Source organism: Equus asinus, chromosome 16 (genome assembly GCF_041296235.1).
Source record: "Equus asinus isolate D_3611 breed Donkey chromosome 16, EquAss-T2T_v2, whole genome shotgun sequence".
NCBI classification, from domain to species: domain Eukaryota; kingdom Metazoa; phylum Chordata; class Mammalia; order Perissodactyla; family Equidae; genus Equus; species Equus asinus.
In genome coordinates, this window is record NC_091805.1 from 8,875,593 (window position 1) to 8,901,816 (window position 26,224).

Consider the following 26,224-nt stretch of genomic DNA (forward strand, 5'->3'; position numbering starts at 1 on the left):
TGAAGCCACAACACTGTTCCCATCCATCTTTCATTTTGGTGGTAATCACAGTGTGCAAAGCCGTGGGTGTTGACTCTGAAAATCAGCAGAACTGTACCATGTATGCTGGCAAGTGGCACCCTGGCCTTTCTCCAAGCTGAGTTTCCAGGAGGCAGAGAACAGGCCCAACAAGCTACCTGACTGAGCAGAACAAGCAACAGGCTTGGCTGTGTTGCTGGAGACACCTTACAGGCATGAAGGACACCAAGGGGATGGGCTTTTATGATCACAGGCACATCCAAAGCCTCTGAAAAACCTCTATTTAGAGAATAAATAGTAGATGCCTAAGGAAAACCATGCAGAGGGGTAGGAAGCTCAGGAACACCAAAATGTTTCTGTGTTGATCCTGATTTTCCAGTCAACCTCCCGGCTTTTAAATTCATCTAAGATGCTGGGAAAGAGACTGGTGCTATTCTGCAGGAAGAAGCTGGCCTTAATTTGTGCTTTTGGGGATTTTTTTTTTCCCAATGGAGAGACAATGTAGGGCATGGGATACAGAAGTGCTGTAGTTTACCCATGCATTTCGTTCCCTCGGGGATCCCTACCCTCTCCTCTGTCTGGCACCCTTGTTCTGTGAACAGAGTGGTTGCAGTTGCAGCTGCCCTGGGATAGAGTGGGCCATAGTGCACTGCAAGACTTCGGGAGGTTTGCTGAAAACAAAATGCGTGAGCGGCTGAATTTACCTCGTGTTAAAGAAATTATTCCCATTTTTCATGACACCTTGGCTTAGATTTATGTGCTGCTGACCTAGAATAGCTAGATCTGTCCGAAATCGCCCCTTAGCAACATGCAAATTACCCGAAAAATCGAAATCCAGTGCACAAAGAGAATTTCCCCTTCAGCTTGTGCTCCATCTTGTTGGTTTATACTTTATTCATGTTCTGTTACTGATAAATATATAATTATTTTATTTCTCTGTTGGACAAGTTTAGTTTGAAGATGCAAAAGCAATAACTTGTATTTGTTTTGTTTATATGTAAAGATTAACAAGGCTCACATTCAGAAAAAATCACATGACTCAAAGAAAAATAAGAGGAATCATGATGTCACCTGAATAATAGATCAGTTCTTGGATTAGGTTTCTATTTGAGGCTAGGATTGAACTCTTTTTATACAGTTGATGCCCTATAGTTTTTTTCTTGCCGTGATGATATGCTGCGTGATTTGTGATGTGACATAAAACCTTGAGCTAAGAAGAAAAACATTAGATCACCAATTCCTCTTGAACGCCCATGTGTCCGTGAAGACGCCTCAGTTTGCTTTTTTCACTGTGAGGAGTTACCTCCCATTTTACTTAATCAATGGCATTACTCTTTTCCTCTCCTTCATCCCCAAATGTCACTCTTGCCCTTCCCTATGTGATTTACTTATCTCAAGCTGCACATTAGGCAGGCAGGAATCCTTCCCCATCTCTTTCAGAAACTTTCTTTGGAGCTCCTATGTTCTACCATTTCAATTCAGCTCAATTCAACAATCAGTTCTTGACACATTATTATGTACAGACCACTAGACAAGGCCCCTGAGGGACTCAAAGTTGAAGAAAGTGTAGACCCCGTACTCAGTGAGCATTCAACAGACAATGACAACAACAATAATAATAGTTGGCATTTATTCAACACTCACTTTGTGTTAGGCACTCTAAGTGCATTTTCTCTTTTAACCATTACTTACAACAACCCTGTGACATAAGTGTTCTTGTCATCGTTTACCAATGAGAACACTGAGGCTTGTAGAGGGTAAGTGGTCTTCTTAAGATCAGAAGGCCAGGAACTGGCAGATTTGAGATTTGAAATGATTTCTCAAATCAATCTTCTAACTTCTACAAAATAGTGGAGGATAAGAGAAAGAGACAGAAAAACAGCCAAGTATTGGCATTAACTCATGCCGCGATCTACCTTGAGTGCCACTCCTCCCAAACTCCCTCTTGCAGACGTTATCTTGGTAAATGGCCCTACCATCCGCTCAGCTGCCAGGCTCCATCTAACCTTCTCCGGGCAGTCGGTGCGCCTCACCAGTTTTACCACTTAGATATCCATCCCCACAGACACTACCTTTTCTTGCTCTAACAGTCTGTTCTCCTCACACGTAGATTTCTGTGACCTATTCTCCATGTAGCTACAAAAGAAAATGGTTTTTGTCATGATCCTACCAATAATCTTTCAATCACTCTCCTTAGGACAAAGTCCAAACTCCCTAGTTTGGCATAACTAGCTTCAAAATCTGGCTCTTGTTTTTGTCTCTGCAGTTAAATGAAGGGGCACCCAATTATGCCTCCATAGGAGTTTTTGTTTTGTTATTTCCCTATTTTAAACATAATAAGCCCTCTTGTGTTCTTCACACTCATTTGTGTGCTATCCTCTCTGCAACCAGCCAGCTTCTTTCCCACAGTGACTTGTACTCATCTTGTAAAACTCACCGTTACCTTCTCCAGGCTGCGCTTCCTTGACCCCCTCCCCACCAGGCTGGATGAAGTGCACTCTTTCAGATTTCATGTACAACAGGTAGCCCATTGTCATAAAACTTACCTCCCTCTGTCTTTGTCTATTTCTTACGCTAGACCGTGAGCATCTAGCAGGCAGGCACCATCATTCATTACACAGGCACTCAGTTAATGGTTGTTTAATGAAAGAGCAATGATTCAAAAATTATTTCCATTTGATTTTGGAATGCATTTCCTGTATTCTCATTTGATATAAACACACTCACCCACAACTGGAGATGTCACCCTCAGACTCACAGTTAGATATTGATGCAGCAGCCAGAAACAGTAAAATAAATTTTAAAGGCTTAACTTTCTAGTACTGCTCCCTCCCTCACTCCTTGCTACTCTTTACAGAGGCTTTCTCTTTCTCTCTCACTCTAACTGATACAGGCGAATCTTAAGAAAAAAGAAGCAAGCACAAATTCCCTCCAGCTGTAAAACATGGAGACATCAATCGTCTGCTACTGCTCGAGGGGACAGAAACAGAGGCAGTGCCAAAATACACCCACTTGTGGTTTGGGGTCAGATGCCCCCCAGGGCCAGAACTGCGCTCTTGCTACGTTCTGCTTGTTTTAGAGCTTGCAGACTTGCATAGCGTTCTTTTTCTCTAACAACAATCATAAAAATAGCATGGTCTTTCTTGCAACCTTACTCATAGCCCGAGGAAGGGAAGATTACAAAATTATGCCGTGTAAGATCATCCACGGAGATCTCCAAAGGTCCTAACAACGCTTAGCAAATGCTTTATATAGTCTGGAGAACCGAGTTAAAGAGACACGTGCTGTGAGTCTTAGGAGAAAACATCTGGGATTGCACTTAGAAATGGGAATGCAGCAAATCAACACAGTCTTTCCTATGAAATCACACTCCACTGGGAAGGGCAAATCCAGAAACGGTCTGAGTCCACCTTGAAAGGGCTGCCTTGAGACCAGTAATTTACTTCTTTATAATCATTCTATGAATAAGTATTTTGGAGCACAGACTGTGTGGTCTCCTGTGTGAAATACACAGGGGACAGGTAGTAAAACATGGAGTTTCAGGGGCAAAAAGACTTTGGAGGCACACAGACCTGCATTTCCATCCCAGTTCTATCACTCATTGGCTGTTGCTCTGAGGCATGCAAGTGAACCTCTCTAGACTCGTGTTTTCTCATCTGTAAAATGCTGATAATAACCCGACCGCACAGGTTTGCTCTGAGGTTTAAATAAGATAGTGTATTCGAAGTGCTCAGAACAGTGCCTGGCACAGAGTGGGGGCTTCCTTAAGGGTGGCTGCTACCTGCCGACATCTGTTTAGCATGGCTGGCACCGAGTACAGTCAAGCTCAGATGAGAAGTATAGAGAGAAAAATGGCTATGATGGAAGTATGTCTATCGTGTTCATGTAGAACTCACATAGACAACACTAGGCACTCCAAGGAGAAACGTGCCTGCCCTCTGTCTCTCTCCTCCACTCATTGTAGCCTCCATTAAAGTAAGAACATTTCTTAGTTTACCTTTGTATCTTTCTAGCAGATAACATAATACCTATATATCTACAGCGGATCTTGCAATATACATTAGATAACATTTCATCTATGTGCTTTCTGTGGATAGGTAATTGGCTCCTGGAAAGCAGAAACAAGGTCCACTGTTTGTCCTTTCATACTCAGTCACTACTGAGTGCAAACTTGAGCTAAACTAAGAACAAAACAAAACAGCTCAAATCGGATCGAGTCTATTAGTTCCAAGCTAGAGCTTCCCAGATCATTGTCTTCCCCATGTAGTTGGAGGGTAGGTACCCACTTGGTGCCAGGCACCTTCTATCACCATGTTTAAGTTTCTTGGTAATCCCCATGCAATAGAGACTGGTTTTCCCATCACACAGAGGGGGCTGAGGCTCAGAACAGTGAAGACTTTTCTAAAGTTATGCAGCTAAGTATGTGCCGCACTGCGATTTAATCTAGAACAGCCTGATGCCTTTCCCCCAGCACACTGCCTCTCGTTTCAGCTGTGGGATAGTGGAGTGAAGAAAGACTTCAAGACTGGGCAGATGTGCTGGGAATTGAAGTGGAGGATCTCGGTTGTTCTGCTAAGCATGCATTTTTTTCTTGTGACCCTGTAATTTCCTAATGAGGCAACCTCTCCAGGACTTTCCCCAATATCTGCCTTCTCCAGTTAGGTGACAGGATTGTAGAGAGAAACACTAATTTTAATTAGAATCCAGCTCCCTGAGTTCAGAGTCAGTGTTCATGCAGGAATGTGAAATGCCTTTTACGTGACTAAGACCTCTTCCCTGAATAGTCAGGACTTTTCCGTGAATGGATAGGATTTTATTATACAAGATGTTCAAATAAGTCAGGAAAAATTCCTTTGAAAATTGCTGCCAAGATGAAATCCTCCAAATGTTCCAGTCAAAAGTACATTCACTGCTAAGAGTAAAAGCAACAAAGTTCATTTGTTGGTAGCTTCCTTGATATTTGAATTATATCCTCTGCATTCTCCAAATCCTAGTTAACATTTTCTTCAATCTGACCATTTTACTCTTCAAATAAAAAATTTTAATCTACATATAACAGTAACACTGATGCATGTCTTTTGCCTTATTCTATAATGAAATTATAGATGCAAAGAAGCACATTTCACTTCTGGTCACTTGGAAAGTAACCTTTTGGAGGGCCTGATAAGTTTTATTTCTTACGTCATTTTGCGATAATCATCAGTTTAACTCTGTTAAATACCAAATGGCACTTTGAGCCTGCAAGTCTGCCAGAAAACTACATTCAATTCCTAATTTCTTTTGTGATCTTGAATAACTTGATCTGTTTCACTAGCCTTCTGGTTGTTTGATATGAAGCATATTTGGTTATTTTCTACTCCTGTTGAAGGTAAACTCATCATTTCTTTCAAAAAATGTGTTACATGATCGCTCAACTCATGGAAGAAAATTAGGTTTTTTAAGATTAAAGTGCTATCATGAACCACAATTCTTGTGCCGTTTGGATCAAGCCTCAAGTTTAGGCAAAAGTACATTAAGCTTACTCTTTCCTTCTTGACAGCCCTCCCTGTACCCCACTTCCACCCCCACCAGAGATCCATCAACCCTCACAACAGCCCTATGAAGTAGATGTTATTAATTCCGTTTTATAAATGATGAAGCTGATACTCAAGGAGTGTAAACATCACACCCTAGATCATGAAACTATTCAGTGGCAGAGGCAGGGGTAAAGCTACCTCATCCAATCTTCTTCACCTAAAGCATGGCTTTCTTAATATTCCTATATTTTTCTCTCCTTAAAGGTTTTTCTCTTGACATTCAACTCAGAATACTTACACAGCACCAGAAGTGAGAGGATAGAATTCTGAAAAAAAAAATGACGAATAGGAGAAATGACCAAATCATATATAAGCCATAATCTTCACCCATCCTTTTCTTATTTTCTCAAAACTACTTGACAGTGGATAGTCCACCCCCTGTGTATGAATAGGACTTTCCAGCAAGCCAGTTGCTGGGCATGAATAGCAACTCTACCAATCCAAGGGTAATGTGCTTAGTATTCTGAAGGTTCAAGTGAGCTTCTCTCTGCCCCAATAAGAGAAGAGTGGTCCTAGAATTCAAGTGGTTGCCTTTGATCAATCATTGCCTTTGAATAGTGGCTACTCCTCATTCTATACAACTCCAAAATCATTCACACAAAATCCAGTGTAAGGATTGATTAAATCAGCATCACTGTAAACAGGGAAGGGAGAGACAAGGCTGAAATTTGGATTCCAGATGCTACAAAGATGTTTTAGACTGTTCTGCTCACTCCCTGCAATGAGATTTCACAAAAACAGTTTTGGTTTCACAGTAACAGCCCATAGCATATTTGAGAGAGAAAATACAGAACAGGAAAGGAACCAGGCCTCACATAACTTCAGATACTGAAGTGTGACATTAAGTGACAGTGTAACCTCTGGACAGTCTGTTTCACTTGTATACGAGAACCATAGTACCAAAGCTCAGGCTAAGATGCATGCAGAGGGGTCTCAGCAGCCATCAAGCAGTTGTCCTGGACCAAGCGCACCAAAGAAACCCTTTCCACAGATCCCTGCGGGTCTGCGCCAGAGTCCCCGCCAACCCAGAGTAAGATCAGGATGTAAGAGCCACGCAGCCCATGCTCTCAGGTTGTTGATGCAAGACTACAGCTGCTTCTTCTGGGAAGGAGTGCTCTTTGTAGTGAGATGATAACAGTTCTCAAATGTTTGGTGTTAAACTATCTTCTTTTTGAAATAACGAGGAGAGTAGACTCTAGCATTTTTTCTTAATGTCCTTACTTAACTAAATTACAAGTTGGCCATTGTTACGGGTTGAATTAATTCTCCCAAAAGATGTTGACGTCCTCATCCCCAGTACCTGGGAATGTGACCCTATTTGGAAATGGAGGCTTTGCAGGTGACCAAGTTAAAATGAGCGCATTAGAGCAAGGGGTGGGCCCTATCCAATATGACTGAGTCCTCATGAAAGAGGAAATTTGGACACCGAGACAGACACATACAAAGGGAAGATTAGATGAAGACACTCGGAGAATGCCATCTACAAGCCAGGGAATGCCCAAGAATGCAGGCATGCCCCTAGAAGCTAAGAGAGGTATGGAACAGATTGTTTCTCACAGGCCTCAGAAGGAACCAAATGTGCTGACACCTTGATCTCAGACTTCCAGAACCAGGAGACAATAAATTTTTGTTGTTTAAGCCTCTTAGTTTGTGGTAATTTGTTATGGCAGCCCTAGAAAACTAATACAGCCACCCTAGGTCAATTGCCTATTTTTGTTTTTATTTTGTTTTTCTTTCTGAAATTTTACTAGTTCTTGAAATTCCTGAGTCTGGGAACCCTTAAACTAGATGACATTAGGTCCCATCCTATCCTGAGATTTTGTGAAATTTTATACTGTGGAATCTCTTTTCCAAGTTTACTGATTAGTCGTCAGGGTGCCAACAGGACTCGAGCCTTCCAGATTCTCTTTAAAATTGGCAGAGTGTAGACGGGAGCCACATTTAGGTATTTCAGAGCCAAACCTGAGAAAATATCTCACTGGATATGACTTGAAGCCCTAGACATAGATGCTGGATCTCTTTCCCTCTAGTTTGTGGAGAAGTAAAACTCCAGGTGCTCCTGGTACAACATGTAATGATCAAACGCTCTTCTGTCCACGGATCTGATGAGGGTGCATGTTTCTCAGGAGGTTAGAGATAGGGGTCCGAAGGCTGTGGAACACCTCTTCCGTTTTCTGTTTGGTTCATCAAACAGTCCTCAGCCCTCATTGGTCTTGGGGACTCTTTCTCCTTTCCTTTCTTCTCCTAGGCAAGCTACACAAGAGGAGGTTAGGGACAAAGGGGTACAATCTACCAGATCACGCCTGGTGAGTGCCACATTTCCATTGCTCAGGTGGGTTTGAAAAGAATCTGGGAATTCACTCACTCATTTATTCATTCATGCATTTATTCAGTGGACAGTGCAAAAAAGAGGAGACCCAGTGACATCAATCTCTGCTGTGTTATTAGATTGCTACAAAGTGACTACAATTATAATAACTACCATGTGTCAAGAACCTCTATTCTCATTTATAGATGACAACCTTTGGGCTCAAATAACTGAACTCACCCGTGATCCCACAGCTGATGAATGCAGCAGCTTGGCCTCAGTCCTCTGTGACTCCCATGTCTGTGCTCTCTCCACTGTATCAAGCTGCCTACCCATACAACCAACCGAACTGGTGTATACACACCATAGTATTATTAGACAAGCTCCCGTTCAGGAGCTCATTTCTCCCAGTCCCTCCTTGATCTGGCCAAGCTCCATCACCTCACCAAAGCCTGATTAAAAACTAACCTGCTCCAGGATGACTTCCAGACTTCCTTGTTTCCATCTTTACTCAGTCAATCCTTCAGCACCTAGATTTTAAAACGTGCAGTTTCTGTTTGTTTTGCATTTATTGAAATGCTGTGCTGTTATTGATTTCAGTATGTTCCTATATTTAATTTTTCTCTCTCTGAAAGATTATCAGCTCTTCAAAGGAAAATACTTCATCTCCCAGTTTCTAATGCTAAGGAGCTGTACAGCCTTGGTTATATCACTTAAACTATTTGAACTTGCATGTCATTATTGAATAAAAAGGTGGGAAGATGCTGTCTACAGATATTTCTTACCCCGATAGTGTGTGTATAGTGTCTCCCAAGCATCCCAGGACTTTGCTGGCTCTAGGAAGTGCCCAGAGGTTTATGGCCTAGTCTACTCATGTGAGGGCTACTCTGGTCTTATCAAAGCAGACTTCCCCCACATCCCTGCTGGGCAACCCAGGCCAACACTACTAGGTGTGGACTCAGGTAATCCACACTGCTGCCCATCTTAGTCTTCCTATATTTCTCCTTCCACCTTTCACTTGACATTCAGCCATAAATGCAGCTCCAGACCAACATGGTAGATTTTTCTTGACATCCTCCTCATCTTTACAGATGCCACCATTCCCTCTTCCTAAAGTACTCTTACACTTCCTGTCCCTTGGTCAATTCTTGTTCCTTTAAGACTTGGTCATTCCTTACCTCCTTGGTGAAGTCTTCCCTGACCATCAATTTGCATCAGAGTGTGTGGCACTGCTACAGCTTGTTCCACTACCAACCTCTCTGCATTTTAACTACGTCGTGTAGAGTGGTTATGAGCATAGTGTCTTGGTTTCATACTGCCTCGGTTTATAATCATCACTATGCCACTTACTAGCTATGTACATGGGAAAATTATTTCTCTGTACCTCAGTTTCCTCATCTGTCAAATGAAGATACTAATGGCGCCTATCTCCTAGTGTTTTTTTGAGCAGTGAATGAGTTAATGCAAAAAAATCACATAGAATAGTGCACATATTGTAGAGTTAACACTACACAGTAATACCATCTCATGTTCCTTTTTCCCTCTATGATTTCGAATAAGAAGAGAATTATTTTGTTATAACATCAGAGTTGTAAAGTTTTAAGAGCTCTGCTTTTTCATCCCCTCTCTTAATTATCTCCCCTTTCATTATCTACTTCCCATCTCAGGATACTCTCTTTCTTGAATTTTCTGTGGTAATAATGCTCACCTGTACCTCAACCTGATGCTTGAAGAATTCTCCAAGAATTGGACCATTGCTGTTCAAAGGGACAGGATTGAATTTGTTGCTCGAAATATTAAGAGGCATAATATATGTGAAAATGCCCAAGGAAGGATATGGCCCAGCAAGAGTGTGTGGATACATGCAAAGAATGTTTATTAAACACCTGCTCTGTACCTCACGTGTGCCACCGGATCCTGGGGATAAAGTCCCTGCCTTCACATTGTTTACTGTTTAGTGGGAGACACAGACAATTATGCCCACAACTGGGATGCAATGTGATGAGCTGTGATGAAGGGAGGAAACCAGAGGCTATGGTAACGCACATAGTACATACAATTCACTCCAAGAAAGGGAGAAGCACTCCCAAAGAAACGGCACCCAGGCTGAGTCTTAACGAATGAATTGAAATTGATCAGCCTTGGAAGAGGAGAAGAATCTCCCAGGCTAAAGGAGAATCATGTGGGAGAAGCCATAGAAGCATGGAGCACGATTGTGCTTTGGAGCAACTGCCAGAACTTCTAAGGGGTAGAGGGCTAGGAAGAGATAAGCAAGGGTCAGATTTTAAAGGGCTTTCATGCTTTTTCCCAGATTTTACCCTGCAGGCAATGGGGAGTGCTTCAAGAGTTTTAAACAGGGAACTAACAAGACGAGATCTGCGTTTTTCTGTGTGAACGATAATTTGCAGAGGACTGCAGTAGAAGCAGAAAGCAGTTTGTAAGGTTACTGCAACAACCCCATGAAAAATGCTAAGGACCTGAACTAAGGGATGTGGATGAAAAGGCTGGAGAAGACATAGCTGAAAAAATAACCAAGAAGAGAAAATACATAAAGTTCACATCAATTGTTTGGGGGCTGTAACTGTACATCTTTCAGTGATTCAGTATTAGACTCTTCAACATTTCAACAGACTCGCTAGATACAGGGACAGTAATGGCAGGAAATTTAAGTACATCCAAAGTGATCTTTGAGTAGGAAGGACTTTGAGGACATCTTGTCCACATCTCAGTGGCAGCAGCCTTTCCCTTGGAGGTGAAGCCTTGGTTGCAAAATTAATCCAGAGCTACCAATTTTCTCTCTAATTTTCTTTAGCATGGTTCTTTAGATACAAAGCCTGTTTCAGATTAACTTTAATTTTATTTCTTATCTTACAGACCTCTGTCCCTATTTCTCTGCTGGATCACTGCCAAACCCCAAGCTCCTATCCTGGACAGTAAGTGTTTCCTTCTTTGTTGGCAGGCAGGCTGCAGGAGTTGGGGAGAGGTGTATTTTCTGCTATATATACACCATGGCTGGACCTTGAAGGATGGCTGCTTTGTCTTCTCGTTCTGCCTGTCAGCCTCTTTTATTGTGCAGGAACCAATGACCAAGTGTTCACAGCTCTAACCGAGTGACAGGAAATATAGATTGAACCACCAGAGATTACGTTTTTATTCTTTTATATGCCTTTTGCTGAAAAAAAATCTATTTTGTAACTGCAAATGTATTGAATTGAGGAAGTAAAGACACTGTGAACACAATGTGCTAAGCTTTTCTTATAAGATTCTATCTGTTTCCTGTCGGAGGTGAGACACGAAATGTAATGCAGGCAGTTTGGTGCCTACATTAACACAGGAATTGCCTTTCAGCTCTGTATTTCAATTTCAAGGTGGTAGAGGAGCGAGGGAGGCAAGCACAGCCTTCTGCAGGAGACCACAGCCATATGGGATTTTGTGCACTCCACGAAGAATGTCAAGCTCTTACTGGGAGGTGATTGTAATACGTGAACCAGTTTATCGTGGACAAATCTTTCCAAGCCCAAGTGACAAAGTGGTGAGGACCTGGACTTGATCATTTTGATATTTGACTATTTATTGCAAATATGTATGTCGGACAGGTGGAAGGAAACAGGTAGGACAGCTTAGACACACTGTAAGGGTATACACAAGGAATACAGTTTAGTGAAGTTTGAATGGACTCCTTCTTGGAGAAAGAGTGACATATGCGATGAGACTGATGCCCAACCTCCCGGGAAAGATTTACAAACAAAACTGAGAGAAAAGGCCCGATAGTCTCCTAGGCAATCCCTGGAGATCTCGCTCGGAGCTGGGGGGCTTCAGTGCTGGGCTTAAACGTGGGACACTGGCAGATGGTGATATTTGGAGAAGACTGCTTTTGGAGTGTGGTGGCCTTTTGTCTTGTTATGCAAATGCCCACAGACCTAAGTGGACTTTAAATTCCCAAAGGAGGACTGGGGGAGCAGTAAGAAAATACATAGATGTCGGCATTGGTATTATATGGACGTGTGTCATGCAGAACAGGTCCCGTGAAATGTGTTGGTTCTAATCAAGAGTTTCTTTGGGCTTTTCCAGATGTCTTGTTGAAAAAGAGACAGATTCAATAAAAATACTATCACTCACAAAATTGAGTAGGTATTATAGTGGGAAGCAGAAATCAGAGGTATCCATTGTCTATTAGTGTTGTGCCAGTTCCCAAGACCGATATTTGCAGTCATTGGTTTATCTAACTTTTTCTGAATACTTATTATGTGCCAGACTCTGTGCTAGCACCGTGATTAAAGATGGGCAACAGGCAGTTCTGACCTTTAAAGAACTTATATTTCAAGACGTATGTGAGTATGGCTATTCAATCTAGGGGAATCTGAGAAAATTTTCACTTCAAAGGCAAAATCTTTTAAAAAAATCATGAAAGCAAGTATGTACCTACCACATACAGCATTGGCAGTATTCAGGAAAGGGGACAACGTTCAATTTTCTGTGTCTTCTTCCCAAGCCTAATTTTGGATTTTGAATCTAATCTAATCTACTAAAAAGGACTTTAGCCACAAAAGGGATGGGGAAATAAAGAGAAAAACAAATATATTGTACTTCAAAAAGGCAAAACCTAAATCAAAGCACAGAGCTGAGATCTGAGGAGAAAATGGAGACCATACAACCTCTATGTGCCTTCCCTTCCCTCACACACAGTGTTAAGCCAGATGATGTAAGAAATATGTTATTACTGACAGTAAAGCTGTAGACTTGTCATCAGATAAAATACTCTCCATCAAAGAAAAATCACTTTCATAGAAGAAAATCCTGGAATATACGGAAATTAATCACCACAAAATAACAACCGAATGAGAAAAGGAAGGAAACGGGCCCATAAGTCAATTTTCTAAATAATAATAATGAAATGCTCAAATAAAGAGAATAACACAAATGTATAGTAGACTCTGCACCACTGAAAGGAGAATAAGATTGCCAGGCCCTTCTTTCAGCTGTGCCCACAAAGTAGTAGACTGGAGGAGCCTGAGTGGAGGGCTGTCAATCATTCCCTGTGGTTCACCAAGCTTTGTTGAGAACCTACTGTGTGCCTGGTAGTGGGCCTCACGAAGTGGGCAGTACAAAGCTGAGTATCCTTAGGACATAATGAAAACACACCTCAGTCTAATGGAAAAGCAAACAGTGCTCAGCTACAATGGTGACGTTCAGCCTGTGGTAAGCGCTAGAATCAAGGGTAGGAACCCAAGAAATCTAACAGATTTGGAAAGAAAAGAAGGAGCAGCTTTTATTGATGATGAGTAAATATTTCACAGAAGAGGATGAGACATAGTGATGAAGTCCAGAAAGAGATGGCAGGTGAGCAACAAGAATGGCATACATAAAGGCACAGGGGTGGGAAAGTGCGGGGAATGTTCTGGAAGTGGTAGAAAGTTCTGTGTAGCTGTTTGAGGGACAAAGCACAGCTGACTTGTGGACTGAAGACCATATTTAGCACATAAAGGATTTAGAACTTAAACCTATTGGCAAGTGGCAGTTAGAGAATCAGAGGGTGGCATATTGAGCTTAAGGAAAGAAAAATAATTGTAGTATATATGTAGTGGGTTGAATGGTGGCTCCCCAAAAGATACATCCATGTCCTAATTCCTAAAACCTATGAATATTACCTTGTTTGGAAAATGGCTTTTTGCAGATGTCCTTAAGTTAAGGATTTCGAGATGAAAAGATGATGCTGGATTATCTGGATGGGTCCTAGATCCGATGACAAATATCTTTATAAGAGAAAGGTAGAGAATATCTGAGACAGACACAGAGAAGGTGACGGGAAGACAGAGACAGAGTCTGGAGTGTTGTGCTGCAAGCCAAGGAACAAGGTCAAGGAATGCCAACAGCCATTAGAAGAGGATGCTCTCCTAGAGCCTTTGGAGGGAGGTTGGCCCAGCTGACACCTTAATTTCAGACTTCTAGTTTCCAGAACTGGGAAAGAATAATTTTCTGTAGTTTTAAGTAACCCAGGTTGTGATAATTTGTTGGGGCAGCCTTGGGAAACTACCACAACACCTCAAAAGTAATCATTACAAGTGGAATAGGAATGACTAGCATAAAGTACAATGCCTTTCAGTATGCAAATCCCTTTTATACAAATTATCTTATCTTATTTTCATGATAAAATAATGAGGTGGTACTGTTACTTCCCCACATTTTATTATTGGACCTGAGCTTCAAAGGAATAAAATCACTTTTTAAGGTGTCCGGTTTCTACCCCCGACTCTCTTTTTCCTGCTAACCAATGTTGCGGTAGTAAAGAATCATGGTCCTCACGGCCACCACTCCTCCCCATCCACACGTAATTGATGGCTGCAGGTGCATCCAAGTCGCTCTCGCAGTCCTGTGCTGGGGAATAGGCCAGAGGAGGAGGGAAAGAGAGGGAGGGACCCGAAAGGGACCAAGATTAGGAGATTCTAAATAAGGATAAAAAAGGTAGGGTGGCCTTCTTCAACTTTTCTATAGAGAGTATCGCTCCAATACTGAGTAAGATTTTTAAACACCTTAAATCTCTGTTTCCTAGTCTATAAAATAGGCATAATAATCTCTAATTGGGTTAGTTTATGGATTAAATGAACTATGCTTTTAAAAAACAACAACTTTGAAAACTATGGGGACGCTGCATGAATGTTCATTATAATTATCAGGGTATAAATGTGAAAGCGGAGTGGCGTGGTGCTCTGATTCAGACCTGACTGCGCTTTAGTATCACCTGAGGAACTTTTAAAACTTGCTCATGCCTAGATTCTTCCTGAGAATGATTAAATCAGAATCTCTTAGAATGGGCCTCAGGCATCATTACTTTTTAAAATCATCTTAGATTATTCTTATGCAAGCTACTGATTTTGAGAACCTCTGTTGGAGTGGGAAAAGGTAAATTTTGGCATCACATTGACCTGGGCATAAATTCCATAATTGCTACTTTACAAATTGTGTGACCTTGAGCAAGTTACTTAACCTCTCCAAATCTCTGTTTCCTCAACTCAAAACATTTAGCTTTTAATGCTTTTATAAGAATTAAATTAAATGTGTGTACAAATGGGATAGTCAGCTCAGGTTAGTTTGACTTCCCCATGCCTCTTACACCACTAAAGTCATGGGAGGCAAAAGGGAAGAAGGGAAGGAGGGTTGCATTTACCACATGACATGCATGACATGCTAAAAATTAGCCCCAAGTTGCATTTTCTCAATTTGAAGGGCAGTCATATAGAGATGTGGCTCTTGTGTTATGAATGCAGACACCAATAAATGCAATCATCATGCAGAACTGGTTTCTTATAAAACTAATAGGTTCCCAGAGCTCATAATAATTCCCGTTAACTGTGAAATCAAGTGTTTTCTCATTAATCAATGCCCTAGGAAAGTGTCAAGTGTTCCTATGCTTAGCAAGGTGGATTAGATTAGAGTCATAAGACAGCATTTTTATTGTCAAGGACATTGATGGTCATTGAATGTTAGGTCAGCTGTAACAACCAAAAGTCACTCTGTTCACAGTAATGGAGATGTTCAAAGTTTGGTAATAAGATGGGATGATAGTCGTAGCTTTTGTTGTTATTTTTATTTTAGTTATGAAAAATCTTCTCCACCCTACAGGACATTTCAGGCTCCAAACTGGCATTTTTATCTTCATTCTCTAGTCTGAAAGAATCAGGGCAGCTGAATCTGAGAAATGTGCTTCTTTTCTCTTAGAAATATACAATCAGTTTTGACACAGACTTACAAAGCTCTAATCTCTACACTCTACATCATATACATAATTGGATGTATTTTAGCAACCTTGAGGATGCACGCTTTTAATTTGTAATTATAGCTAAGAAGAGGATACTTGAGTTTATTTAAAATTGTTTGAGGAATATTGATTGCCAGAGGTTATACCTGTCAGACTAGACTCATCATTTGAGCACAAGTCAGTGTGTTGTGAATTGCATTAAAAACTTGTTTATTAAATAAACCATATTTCATTGGTTTTGTCTATATGCTTAAAAAGTAAATCCATGGGGCCAGCCCAGTGGCGCAGTGGTTAAGTGTGCATGTTCCTCTTTGGCAGCCCGGGGTTTGCCGGTTCGGATCCTGGGTGTGGACATGGCACCACTTGTCAAGCCATGCTGTGGTAGGCGTCCCACATATAAAGTAGAGGAAGATGGGCATGGATGTTAGCTCAGGGCCAGTCTTCCTCAAAAAAAAAAAAAACCCAAAAACAAAAAGCAAACAAACAAAAAAGTAAATCCAACTCCAGTAGTAAGAGGAATATCTAGTGACCCAATCATGGTTTCTAATACTGTTCTCCTATAAAAGGAACCAGAGCTCCTTGGCGAAATGGCTGATTCATGGACTCGGGCGGGAAATATACAAGACAAGCCTAAAGCATCTTGGATCGCCAAAAGGTAAGGAAGTGTAAAAAACAAACCAAAACACACAATCATGGAGATATGTCAAAGGGACACGGCAGCCACATGAAAGAGTTCTCAATGGCCAAAGAAGGAACATTATGAGTAGCAAAATAAATAAAATCATACCGGACTATAACCTAAAGTATAAAATGACTATCCATGAGTCCATATTGATATAAATAAATGAATGAATAAATAAAAAAATGGAGAACAAACAAATCTCCCATGCAGAAGGATTCCAAATAGTTTATGTAGGTCCTCTGTCCTTAAGGAGGTAGAGCCAACTCCCCACTCCTTAAGTGTGGTTGTACATAGCAACTTCCTCCCAAAGAATGCAGTATGGAAACAGGGGAAAGGGTTTTCATCAGGGTTCTCCAGAGAAACAGGACAAATAGGATACACAGAGATATGTAAGAGGAGATTTATTACAGGAATTGGCTCACGTGGTTATGGAGGACAAGAAGTCCCATGATCTGCCATCTGCAAGCTGGAGAACGAGGAAAGCCAATGGTATAATTCAGTCCAAGGCTGAAGGCCTGAGAACCAGGGTAGCTGATGGTGTAGCTACCAGTCTGAGGCCAAAAACCTGAGAACTGGGAGCTGCTGGGATAAGCCCCAGAGCCCAAAGGCCCAAGAATCAGGAACTCTGATGTCCTAGGGCAGGAGAAGATGGATGTCCCAGCTCAAGAAGAGAGAGAGTATTTGCCCTTCCTCTGCCTTTTTCTTCTATTTGGGGCCTCAATGGATTGGATAATGCCCACCCTCATAGGCAAAGGCAGATCTTCTTTACTCAGTCTAACGATTCAAATACTGACCTCTTCTGGAAGCACCCTCCCAGACACACTCAGAAATAAAAATGTTTTACCAGCTGTCAGGGCATCCCTTAGCCCAGTCAAGTTGATGCATAAAAGTAGCCATCACAAAGAGTAGAAAAGTATGACAAACGCTACCTCAGCCAGCTGATCAAGGTCAACATCAACAGTGGTAAATTATGTTGATAGTATGTGCTCTTGCTATGAAGGGATGAAAATAGCATTTTACTTCTGTGGTCTTTCTCCCAGAAACCCGTAATCCCAGTCTAATCATGAGAAAAACATCAGACAATTCCTAATAGAGCGACATTCAACAAAACACCTGACCAGTACCCCTCAAAACTGTCAAGGTCATCAGAAACAAGAAACATTTTGAGAAACTGTCACAGTCAAAAGGAGCTCAAGGGGAAATGATGACTAAACATGACGTGACATGCTAGACAGCATCCTGGAACGGAAAAAGGGCACAAGATAAACACAAAGGAAATCTGAATGTAAGTCTAGACTTCAGTGAATTATAACACATCAATATTTGCTCATTAATTGTAACAAATGACCCATACTAATAAAAAGATATTAATAACAGGGGAAACTGAGTGTGGGGAATATGGAAACTCTCTGTATTATCTTCAGTCTTTTTTGGTAAATCTAGAACTGTTCTAAAAAAATAAAATTTATTTTAAAAAACAGATAAGACCATGTAATTTGTTCATTGTTGGAGTAAGCAAGAATTGGTTGAGTACCTACTCTACACCAGGGACTTTGGTATGTATTGACGTTAGAAAGATATATAAGATAGGAAGGAAGGAAGGGAGAAAACCGCGTCCTGGAAATTTGCTTTTCAGGATGTTAAAGTTGAGAAAGAGAGATAATAGCATGAATAAATAGTTGAAATACAACAATTAAAATAAATAGAGGAAAACAGAGGAGAATTATTTTTATAATTTTAGAAACGGGGATATCTTTACAAGCAAGTAATTAAACACAGAAGCATTAAAGAAAAGATTAAAACACATGGCTATATAAAAGGAAAATTCTTCAGGAAAACAAAAAATACCACAAACAACAAAAAAGGACAAATACGAAAATGGGACAGAATTTACAAGTCATTTGACAAAAGGCTAGTTTCCCTAGTATAGAGAGAATTTTGACAAATCATTAGAAAAAAAGACCAACAACCAGACAGAAAAATGGGCAAAGCATGCAAAAAGGGATTGCCAATCGATTTTTTATAGTGAGAGAGCTATCGGTTGTTTTCATATGTGTGAAAAGAGATGTAACTTCACAATAAAGAAATGTACATAAAACAACAATAAAGTACCACTTTTAAAAGCCTATCAGATGAACAAAGAGCGAACATTTGCTAATATACTGAGACAGTAAGGATGCATAAAAACAGCCATCTCACATATTGTTTGGGGGAATGTAAAGTGAAATGTGTTCTTTGGAAGATAATTTAGTGATGTTTTAGCAGAAGCTGTTGGCACCCTGCCTACATCCTCATGCCCCCTACATTTCAGTGTATCCTGGCCTTATTTCCAAAATTCATCATCGCCTACTGCAGTGTGTTCAAATACAGGATGAAGGGCATGCACTGCTTCATGCCATATATTTAGAATATGAGAGATAAGGGCATAATGGGGATGACAAGGACAGTGGAGTTGGCTAGTTGCTGTTAGTGTCATAGGTTTACTGAGGAAAAAAAATGACAGGCTCAACTATTAATCAGGACACAATGTGAAAGCCAGAAAGTTTCAAAGAACTGTTTATCATTCAAAAAACAGCTCTTGGTTTGCTCCTGGACCTGGTAGAAACTGAGGCTGATGGTGCAAACTCAACTGACTATGTCACCAGAGCTGCTTATCCTGAGCTAGTTATTGGCAGATCCTCCAACTCATCAGGTTGAGTGGCACAGTAATAACCCGTCATACAATGAACAGTACATTTGTGATCAAGCCTGAGCACATCCAGAGGGAACAACTAGATTACATGAACTGGCAGCCCAGCCCTTCATATGACCTAACTTGTTAAACCGGCGTCTCTCCCTCATGTCATGCCTATGGCTTCATGAAGAGTTCCTACAAGTAGTTGTCAGAGGACAATAAAACCCAGGTCTGATTCACAGATGAGTTGGCTCAATATTCATGTGAGCTGAAAATAGACTGCTTATGTAACACGGCTCCACTCAGGGCTGGTGACGAAAGATGTAGTGAGGGGAAATCCTCACTACTAGGGGCAGAACTTCAAACAACACAAATGGTATGAACTTGCGCAGATGGTCTGAGTGGGGCAGGATCAACTGTAGCAGGTGCTCTTGGTACATTGACCATATCCTCTCCCCCCTGCCCTTCAGTTCATGCTCGTCAGGCTTCCAGCTGCCAGCACTGCATTTCTTTCCTTCTCTGGCCAATGAAACCCACTTTACCTGCCAGTGAAACAGGTCGGAAGTGTTGGGGCATTAACACCTTTCAGGCAGTAGAATACAGGTGAGCAAGCAGGGGAGGAATATTCTATAACCGAGGTTACAGAGAATTCCCAGCACATCATGATGATAAAAGCAGAGTGACTTTTAGTCTATTTTGTTACTCTTTTAAAAAGATCGACATGCAGTCTCATTATTGCCAAACCCAAGGCAGAGCCTTCCCACTGTCCTGCCCTTGGATACCATGCTCCCAGGATCATACACGGCCCTCAGACGGTGATCAACCTGACAGGACAGGAGTCAGTGCACAAATAGCCCGGCTCCCTCAGCCCCTGAGTGGGATGTCTCTGAGCTTGCATCAATACTGGCTCCTAGAGTTTCCGCAGGATGGAGCCTTAGGCACCCAAACCAGTAACTGATGCATGAGTACACCCATTATTGGCTACTTTTCCTTCCCTGTCTCACTTTTCCATGCCCCTATTGGGTTCCTTCACCACCTAAATTAACTATTTGAATTTGGATCCTTGTTTCCGGGTCTACTTCTAAAGGAACCCAATTAAGGTGTGTATCTATAAAAATTCTAAATGCACTTACCCCTAGCCCCAAGAATTCTACTTCCAGGAATTCATCCTGAATATATACTCAGACATGTGCCCAAAGACATATGATCTTTATGATAACAGTAGTAAACACAGTTAAGTGCTGGCTATATACTAGGCGTTAAAGTTCCCTCCTTGTAGTAATTCACTCAATCCTCAGAAAAATCGAATGGCGTTACTGTCAAATCCCCATTTTACATGACAGGAAACTGGGGCATACAGAGATTAAATAACTTGATTAAAACTATAAGAGCTAGTAGTACAGAGCTAAGGTTCAAACCCAGGAAATCTGACTTCAGGGTCCATCCTCTTATCTGCTCTCCATAAACACAAGGCTAGTTATGGCAGCGCTGTTTGTAACAGCTAAAAACAGTCCAAATGTCCATCATAGGAGGATGGTTAAGGAAATTTTGCTATGTCATATTAAAATATCTAGAGCTATTAAAAATAATAAGGTTTCTGTACTAATATAGACAGAAGTCCAAGAAATTATTAAGTGAAGAAAGCAAAGTGCAAAACACTATGTTTTTAGATAGGCTTTCAGTCTTGCAAAACCCAAGAGCTGTGTGTACATCCATGTTTCTGTGTGTGTTAACTATCACGAGAACAGCTGTTGCCTTAGAAGAGGCCTGTGTGTCAAGCATGAGAGGGAGACATACTTTACACTGTAAACCATTTTTTAGTGTTTTAATTCTTTAACATAAGTATACATTACTCTTTCAAAAAGCTATGCCAAAGATATTGTGTAATCAAGATATATATGCATTGACATGGGAACACAGAGGAAGGAGCAATTCATTCTGCCTGGAAGAGTCTCAGAAGGCCCCATAAAATGTCCTAATGTATGGGTAAATGCAGGAGGAAGTCACTCCCTGCAGAAGCATATTTGAAGGTCCAGAAGTGTGAGAGCTCAGAGGATGCTGGGCAACTGTATATGGTCTAATGTGCAGAGTTGGCAGGAAATGAAGCTAGGAAGAGATCTCTATCAGATGGTCTGTAATACATTAATTCACAAGTGAAGTAAGATATTCAGGCCAACAATAGCTACTGGGCAAAGACGTTTTTACAGTAAGCTTTTAAAAATAGCTTTGAATGCCGTGTGTGTCACATAGGGCATTACAAAGAGGGAAAAGAAAAATATTTCAAGTTAAAGAAGAATTCCTGTAAGGAGTATTAGTTTTCATCATTCTTATTTATTGCAGAGGGCTTGGGTGGAAATATATTCATTACAAATCAGAGGACTGAACTGAAGTGCCCGCTTCACCGCTTACCAACTGAGCTCAATGTCTTCATCTGTAAACACAGATTGTAACAGTCCAAGCTTCACAGAATTACTGTGAGGTTCATTTGAGATAATTCCTGTAAAGCTATTGCATATTGCCTAGCATTTTAGCATGCACTCAGTAATTGTTACCTATGATGGTTGTCAATAAGTGCTAATAAATAACAATTTCAACATGATCACACCTTATTGATCTTGCAAGGAACTGAAAACAGTGAAAAGAAGGCATTTCTCTAGGAAAATGAACGTCTGCAGTTTTAATCCAAAGGAATAGACCACGCTCAAAATGATCTCATTTGCCTTCTCTCCTGCCAAACTCTAAATGACACTTGTGTTTTGCCTAAAGCCACATGGCTGACTGACAGTGTCACAGTTGTGGGATCTGTCAGCTCATTCCCAACACATGTGCCACGTCCTCTAGTCCAAGCAGTTACACCAGGATGCTGAACGATGGCTGGAACTATTTGACTGTGACTTTAAATGATATCTCAAAAACTCGGAACATTAGCTTTGCCCAAGCAAATACAATGATCTAAAACCACTAGACCTACTTTCATGTTTTAAAAATATTTCAACTATCCTTTCTGCAGAGAGTGCTCACAGCGGTGACATTTACAAAACAGAAGAAACAAATCAAACAAGCACTGGTTTAAAAAAAAGTCTGTAAGCAATGTACTGCCAGCAGGATCCTAATTAACTATCACAAAAGCCACCAAAAAGAGGACGTCAAATTTATCATTCTAGATTGAAACCCAACGTGCTTAACCTGAACAAAATACCAGACCAGTATAACCATAGAGAGACATTCAAACAAGCTGGATTAGAGACATTGGTATCTAATATTTGAGTGACTCACTATATTCCTTTTTTAGTACCTATTTTCTGACTTTTCTCTTATACTCAGTCATACTCACCTGTGAAATTTCCCCCTCCATAATTACAGTGACAATTCTTAGTTTCCAAATCAAAACTTAGAGCACTTATTTTGATAACATCAAACAGTCTTATGGGACCAAGGGAACAGATTATCTTAAGAGTGTTTTCTCCCTACATTCTGGAAATCTGATAGTATCCATGTGACAGTTATAGAAATATTTTTTTTCTCTGCATCCTGATCTTCTCTCCCTTAAAATGGGACATATTAAGCTTTGAATTCAAAGTATGTACTTGTGGAGGTGTGAGTTTTGTGAAAGGAGGGGAAAAAATAAACTAGGAGAAGACAAGAATTGTAGGATGGCAGAAACTGAGTACATTGTACAGAGGAGGGGAGAGAGGGCAATAGGACCCTGTATAATGGAGTGTATTAGCCAGTTTTATCAAAAGTTTAGGTGAGGTTAGATTTAATGAAACTGCAAAACTCAGAGAGGAAATAGTATGATAGCTTAAATGGAAATGACAATTTTGTTTGTTTTTGATTGCACAATGAATAAAAGGGCCTCAGATAAATAACGTTTATAGTTATTTTTCACTTTCAGCAGATTGCCTTCATCATTTATTAAGCAACCTTCAGGGAGAAAAACAGACCCCTACTTTTTGTAGCAGAGCTATAAAATTTCTTAGTGCTTTCATGATCCTAAATATTCATAACCATGATCAAAGAAAAGATTCATTCCTCAGAAAATAGATCATAGTAACATCAAAAATTGCTCTAATGTTTCATTGACATCTATACACATTGTGCAGACTCAAAGAAGTATTGGTAGATCTGGCTGGCCATGGATCAAAGAGCTCAAACTTTTAGTGACTTTGGGTGTTCTTGAGGAGATAACATAATTACAAGATGCTATAAAATCGTAGGCAATTTTTACATGTGCTCAACATCCACACAGCTTTGAACTCTCATTACAGGATCCAGGAGACCATTTCTTTCTTCCTCAATGTAACACCCAGCTCTTTCCATCTTACAGCAGAAAAAAGAAATAGAGAACGCTCCGGTCTATGATCTTTAAAAACTGTAACATAAGCAATAGCTTATTTATTGAATTGTTTCAAGTGAAATTTCATAGAAGTTGTTTATGTAATGGGAGATAGAGACTTTTAGTCTCTTCTTCCTTAGTAATGGTCAGTCTGAGTTTTAGCTGGGTACATGATCACACAGTTGAAAGACTAAATCTCCTGGCCTTCCTTAGCAAGTTATGGCCGTGTAGCGCAGGTCAATGGGATGGTAGCAGAAGTGATGTGGTCAAAGTCCAGTTTATGCCCTTAAAAGAGAAGATTTGCCTTCCACTTCTTTTCTCTCTTTCCCAGTGGCTATCATGTGGACATAATGGAAGGAGCTGGAACAGCTTTTTTAATTCACAAGATGAAAGCTGCATGTAGAGAATTTCAGAGCGAGAAGATAGAAGATAGTGTCTGGAGTCCCAGACACCACAGAGCTGCCCATCAGCCCTATCCTATGTACATTCAATCTGAAACATGAGAGAGAAGAAAGCTTCAATTTTATCTTCTTTTGTTTTTATTTTCTATTTTTATAGTTTCGTTGAAGTATAATCAACATACAACTGCGCAAATTATATATACATCTCATAACTTTTGACATATGTATATACCCATGAAACCATGCAATCAGGAAATAGAACATATACTTCTCCCTACAAAAGTTTCTTTGTGTCCCTTTGTAACACATCCATCCATGACCACCACCATCCCCAGTCAACCAGCAATCTGCTTTCTATTATTGTAGGTTGCATTTTCTAGAATTTTATACAAATGATATTATGGAGTATGCACTTTTTACCTGGCTTCTCCATTTATAATTATTTTGAAGCTTATCCATACTTTTGGATATATCAATAGCTTGTTCCTTTTTATTACTCATTGTATGGATATGCCACAATTTGCTTATCCATTATGGACTTTTGAGGTGTTTCCAGTCCAGTTTATGGCTATTATGAACATAGCTGCTATGAATATTTGTCTACCAGTCTTTGGGTCGAAACATGCTTTTATTTCTCTTGGGTAAATAACTACAAGTAGAATGGCTGATCGTATGGTAAGAATATATTTAACTTTTTAAGAATCTGCCAAACTTTTTTCCAAAGTGGTTGTCCTATTTTACATTTCTATCAGTAGTGAAGGAGAGTTCCAGTTGCTCCACATCCTCAGCAACATGTGGTCTGATCCGCCTTGTTTTTAGCCATTCTATTGGGTGTGTTTTCTTGCCTTATTTCCCTGGCTGGGTCTCCAGCACAATGTAGAATACAAAAGAGACATTTTTGTCTCATTCTCTATCTTAGGAGGAACTGCTAAGTATAATACTCAGCTACAGAATTTCATTGACGCCACTTATCAGATTAAGGAAGTTCCCTGAGAGATTTTATCAGGAATGAATGTTGGATTTTTTCAAATTTTTTTTTACGTGTATCGAGATAATCATATCGTTCTTCTTTCATTCATTGATATGATGAATTACATTGAAGAATTTTTGAATGTTAAGCCACGTTCTTTCTCTAGGACAATGCCACTTAGTCATCATGTGTTATGCTTTTTTTGTATATCATTGGATTAGATTGACTAACACTTTTAAAATAATTTTTATGTCTGTGTTTGTGAGAGATATTGGTCTACAGTTTGTATTCTTGTAAGGTTGCTTTCTGGTTGTGATATCAGAGTAATGCCAGCTTCATAGAATGAGTTGGGAAGTATTCCATGGTCTTCAATATTTTGTTTAACTGACTGCTGGTTTGACCTCTATCTCAGGTGACACACTTGTATTCTATCTAACATTACGTGTGCGTGGAAGGGAAAATAGGCAGATGAGGCTGTGAGTAAAGGAGACAGAGGATGGCGCATTGTTTTAAGAATGAATTGTATTTACTGAATATTTGGAGTTAATGGAAGCCATTGTGCCTCCGTTACCTGTAAACTGGAATTGATAATATTATCTATGTCACGGAATTGTTAGGATTCGGTTGAAACAACACGTGCAAATCATTTGGCACCTGGCTGGAACATCATTGGGTCTCAATAAATGGTAGCCATTTTTCTTGTTATTATCAACCTCATTATTGTCATCACTGACATCATCCTAACTACTATTTTTATAATGTCCATCATTTAATGATGAACAAAATGGGCATTTCAGAAACAAATTTATGGCTGTTTGCCATTAGAAAATGTCACATTTCTGGCTGCTCATTGTTCTCATAAACTTGCCACAAGACTCTCAAAGTTGGCATTCTGCAAGGGAACAGTGTGATTAGCTCTTTGATATGATCTGATGGCACCAGGGATAAAAATTGCCTACATAACTAGGTGCAATACCTGGCGAATCAATCATCTTCTGCCTCAACTGAGACTGTTTTTAAGTTTGTTGATATATTGGGCAAAAGCTTCATGAGCATTAATTAATTGGATTGCTTCATCTCAAGTAGATGGGACTCAAGGTAGACGAGAGCCATTGCTCTGAGGAGCAAAGAGAGGTAAGGCTCCCAGCTGGCATTGAATATGGGTGCAACAGAATAATCTCTGAACTCAAGATTAGGACACCTGAATTTAAGGCCCTATTTTGCCATTTACTAGCTGGGTTCAGCCTTTCGGTCAAAAAAAAATCTGTTGAGCTCCCAGTGTATGCCAGGAACCCGTGCACAAGTCACAGTGGTGAACAGGACAGATATGGTCCCTGAGATCTGTTGACGTCATTTTAACCTCTTTGGGACCTCTGTTTAGTCTGCCTACCTCACAAGCTTAGTGTAAGAGGCATTTACATAACAGCACATTGAAATCTTCCTTGCTGCAGGAAATCACAGAACTGTGCAGAGGATTCTCACAGGTATGTGCACTTCAGTCTC

General features: G+C 40.4%; 1 protein-coding gene and 1 long non-coding RNA gene across 5 annotated transcripts in view; one reads left to right on the top strand and one right to left on the bottom strand.

The window, feature by feature from the left end:
- Positions 1 to 26,224, bottom strand: part of PTGER3 (prostaglandin E receptor 3) — a 175,691-nt gene that overhangs the window by 31,753 nt on the left and 117,714 nt on the right. The window lies entirely within an intron of this gene.
- On the top strand, positions 11,184 to 17,812 carry LOC123277572 (uncharacterized). The gene is made up of 3 exons (XR_006514600.2): positions 11,184 to 11,434; positions 16,225 to 16,313; positions 17,381 to 17,812. It is a non-coding gene; the product is annotated as an uncharacterized lncRNA (long non-coding RNA).